The sequence below is a fragment of the Coturnix japonica genome, chromosome 28 (genome assembly GCF_054131305.1).
Source record: "Coturnix japonica strain WE chromosome 28, WE-NBRP24, whole genome shotgun sequence".
NCBI classification, from domain to species: Eukaryota; Metazoa; Chordata; class Aves; order Galliformes; family Phasianidae; genus Coturnix; species Coturnix japonica.
In genome coordinates, this window is record NC_140690.1 from 3,615,467 (window position 1) to 3,620,185 (window position 4,719).

General features: G+C 48.1%; 1 long non-coding RNA gene across 1 annotated transcript; it reads right to left on the reverse strand.

The window, feature by feature from the left end:
* Positions 1–963: 963 nt before the first annotated feature.
* LOC146756074 (uncharacterized) lies at positions 964–2,527 on the reverse strand. The gene is made up of 3 exons (XR_014937569.1): positions 2,430–2,527; positions 1,243–1,315; positions 964–1,115 (listed from the first exon to the last, which is right to left on the reverse strand). It is a non-coding gene; the product is annotated as an uncharacterized LOC146756074 (long non-coding RNA).
* Between the last annotated feature and the right edge of the window lie 2,192 nt (positions 2,528–4,719).

Genomic DNA, 4,719 nt, shown 5'->3' on the forward strand with positions numbered 1-4,719 from the left:
AACTCGGGCATTAATGAACCCCCTGAAAGCCACGTTCAGACCCCATTTTACTAACCCGCATTGTCAAATGTAAAATACGCACCTGGCTTTGGCAATGAATGTAGGATGGACTCGGGCAGTTTTCCCCTGATGAGTTCCACGCACTCACCAGGGAAAAAACCAACCTGTAATAAGAACAAAAAGACAGGTGGGCATTAGCCCAAGCCCAGAGCCAAAGGGAAGGTCCTCTGACACCGACACAGGGCAACTGTTTGCATCCAGAAGCCATCCTGTGCAGGCAGAGCAGCTCCAACCGGAGATTCCCGACTCTACTGAAGCTGTGCTCTCTAGTCAAAAATGTGTGCCTACCTCAAAGCCACGCTTGCCTCTCCAAAAGGGGCTCATCTCCTTTGGTGGCATATCAACAATGCACACGATGTCTCCAACCTGCAAAAGATTGAAACATCAATCCCAGCTTCAGCACAGCTAAAACAAAAGCCTTCTTCTACGACACAAAATATGAGAGTATTCCCGAGGCGTTCACACTCTATACTAATTCTGTGCACAACAACAAGGAACGCCTGGAACTGCTTACCTCCAGAGAGAGCTCATCCGGCCCCTGGGCGACGTGGCTCCTAATAACATGGGCTGCCGCAATCGCTGGTACGTTTAAAGATGACATAGCACGCACCAGCTGCGGCTCCCGCATGTTATCAGCCTGCAAAACAGAGCACAGCCCGTGGTCAGGAGATGAGGACAAACCAGGAGGATTTCAAGGTGAGGAGCACATCTGCAAAGAAAGCTGCAGCAAATGCGCTCCGTCCTTATCAGGAGCACTTCAGAAGGAGCTGCACGTCTCATCACAGTTATTTCCCTTTCTGGCGTGCATTGCCAGGCCATGCAAAGATGCATCTCTCTCTACCCAGACTAATCAGCAATGGCACTGGCACAGACAGGTGGCCAGGCCCTTTTTGGCCCATTCTTTCCTGCAGGAGAGTACACCTGCAGCTCCTTCTAATGGCTCAACACAGGGAAAAAAGACTGGCCAGAGCTTCATACTGTACCTCCGTCGCCGCCAACTCAGGCTCACGGCTGATCCCACTGCACGCAGCACCCATCGCAGCAAGTGTGAACAGCTGGAACAGAGCAGAAACACACTTCTGTTTTCTCTATTCACACAGCACAGTATGGACAGACTTCTTCAGAGCTACCCGCGCATACCCTGCGGCAAAACCATGCGGGGGGACAAAACATGGCACGTACCTGGCAGTGAGATCACCTCAAGCTATCTGCAGCAGTTCCTTGTCGCTTTGCTCGGATGAAATGAGAGCAAAAGCTGCACCGAGGCAGTGGGCGGAGGGTGAGGAGAGGAGAGAGAAAGAGCAGGTCAGTGAGCAGGGCTAAGACAGTCATGGAATAACACACACAGCACAACTGTCCCACCCACTTGCTGCAAGACATGCTGAGTCTCAGGCTACGTGATGCCTGTCCGCCCAGCAACTTTACAATGCTTCCACTACTGAGCAAAGACAATGGAAGAAGCACGGGACAGGTGCCAACTTTACTGATACCCCCTTTGGAACGTGTGTACCGGGGAAAATTACGTCTGATGGTCAAGAGTAAGCAATACGGTGCTGTGAGCTCAAACAGCCAGCAGTTCTCAACACCTCACTGCCCACCCATCCATCCCACGTCAGCTCAGCTTACCTACAAGCTGCTGCACACGACGGTGAGAAGAAAAAGCACTAAAGATACTAACTAAAGCCACTAACTAAAGGCACTAACTAACTAACCGCACTAACTAACTAAAGGCACTAACTAACTAACGGAACTAACTAACTAACGGCACTAACTAACTAACGGCACTAACTAACAACAGTAACTAACTAACAACGCTAACTAACAACACTAACTAACTAACAAAACTAACTAACTAACAAAACTAACTAACTAACGGCACAAAAGGCACAAGACCAACAAGACAACCAACCACTCCGACCACTAGCTCACCCACAAAGGAACACAGAACGCACCGCTCCTCCCCTCATTCCAGCCGCTTATGACATCACCAACGGCCAACAGCCTGGTCCACCATGACCCCCCACAAGGCGGGGAGCCAAGACCACGTGGTCACATCTGATTCCAACACGGCACCACAACATTCCAGGACTCAGTGTGGGCTTGGAATTCTATCCTGGTGTGGCAGCGCAATGGGAGGTGTTAGGGCACAGCTGAAGAGCTGACAGACAACGGACGTTTCCAAAGGAGGGTGCCAGATTAACTCTCAGCATTCTCTTGCGGGGCTCTTAGGAATGCTTCAAACCCATTTTCACTGCCTAGCTCATTTCTAGAAAGTCCAGTTGAGAAATGCTCACTTTGTCTGGGGAACGCCTCTATGCATCATGAATTAAAAATAAAATAAAATGGGCACGCGACCCTATGAAACTTACCTCTCTGCTCTTGCTGTCAGCCAGACACCTCAGATGAGCATGACGTGTCCCTGCTCCTGAATGAAGATTCACCCAAGTCTGTGTTCCTCTCTGCTCCATCTCTGGGTCTAAAAGAAACACAGACAGAGATGATTACAAGATCCTTTGTGCAGACGAAAGACAAGGGTGCGCACGAATTCTGTTTAGCAAGAAATACTACAGTCCCAATGGACTGCTGTGGTAGTATTTGAATCCTCATTTGGGGCTGGAGCTCAACAGGTCACACATCAGAAATAACACAAAGTGCATCTGGAAGACGTGTCTCAAAGCCCAGAAAATCCAACACGGGAGGGGGCTGGACAGTGGACCACAAGTGTCCATTTCCATTGCAGCTCCCTGTAGAGAACAGCACCAATCAGCAGGCGTGAATCAATTCATTCACAAGCTGCACAATGACTCTGTTCTTTACATGATAAAGAAACACACAGAGATTCCTGACCAAAAAGTTGGGAGTTAATAACGACCAAAGAGGTTCCTGTTCCTACGCCTCATCCTCTCACCCCAACTCCTGGGTGATGCCCACAGGCTTCAAGTCAGCTCTCAAATCCATTGAACTCCAGTCACAGAACTCCATCAAAAAGGATGTCACACATGTGACACTTACATACATTTTGCATCAGAAACAGTGATGCCAGCAGGAGCAGAGAGGTGACTGTCCCTCTGTACTCAGCACTGGTGAGGCCACAATTCTAATTCTGTGTCCAGTTTGTGCCCCTCACTGCAAAAAAGACACTGAGGCATTGGAACGTGTTCAAAGAAGGGCAACAAAGCTGGTGAGGGGTCTGAAGCACAATGGGGCCATATGAGGAGAGGCTGCAGGAGATGGGAATGTCCAGCCTGGAGAAGAGGTGGCTCAGGGGAAACCTCATTGCTCTCTATAACTTCCTGAAGGGAGGTTGCAGTGAGCTGGGGGTCGGCCTCTTCTCTCATGTCATTACTGATAGAACTAGAGGGAATGGTTCCAAGCTGCGGCGGGAGAGGTTCAGGCTGGACATTAGGAAATATTACTTCTCAGAAAGGGTGGCCAGGCACTGGAATGGACTGCCCAGGGAGGTGGTGGAGTCACCCACCCTGGGGGTGTTCAAGGAACGTCTGCAGAAATCCCTGCTGAAATCCTGACCTCTGCCACAGGTGGCTGAGTGACACAAAAGCTGTGTCCTTGGTTCCCGGCCTTACCTTCACATGCTGTTCATCTTGCTCTGCAGCTCCTGTTCTGAATAATCTTCTTATATTCCCATGTGATGTACCCTGAAATACATCATTTAGTGAGTCTGAACAAAACCTAAGACATTAATTGGAACTGTGAAGAAATGTTTTTTGCACTTTACTTGGAGGATGTTACATGCTATACCTTCTTTTCTCAATTGTAACACATGATTTTTTATAAAAAGAAACATAGCAAGTCAGCTCTTCAGTGTGCATATTGATGAAACTTGGTGAAATACAACTTTAGAAAAAGGTAATTTGAAAATTTAAATATTCTTATCAGAATCTCTGCTATTAGTTACCGTTCCCATGTTCTGATCTGATGATGATTCTCTCAGAGCTGTTTTGTCACTCCCCACCTCAAATGCACTTCAAGTGCTTTAGGAGCATCACTGGAATTTTGAATAAACTCGATATATTTTAGCAAAGCTGCTACAGATGCATGACTGAAGTACTTTGGAAAAATATAATCTTGATTGAATGCTGAACAGTGTTATTTAATTATATTCCAGGTAATTAAATTAATTAAACCAAGGGAATCACCTCCCAGTCAGTCAGCTCCCACCAGGAAATCGCTTCCCTGCCAAGCAGATGGAACCAACACAAGCTGCTACATCACTCTAGGGCCCCACTGAGTCTTCCCAAGGGGTCTCCAAAGGCTTCCCTGTTGACTTCTGGGAACCTGGGAACACTCACATGGAAGCCAGTGCCCCCTAATGTGCCCCAGAGGTTTCTCAGGGCCCCGCAATTAGCTCTACAGACATCCAGACATGCCCCAGAGCAAGTATGTGTGCTGTAGGGAGCCCAAGAGACATTCCAGAGCACCCTAGTACTCCTCAGTGCGCTCAAGGGTTCTTCACCTGTCTCTAAATATGCCCTATTGGACTTTGTTTTCTCTTCTGGAGCCTTCCTTACTTCTCAGCTTTGCTTTCTCATGCCATTTATCTCGCTCCACAGCTTTTGCTCAGAATATTCTTTCTTGCATTCCCACATTCCAACAGAATCACAGAATTGAAGGGGTTGGAAGGGACCTCTAGAGATCATT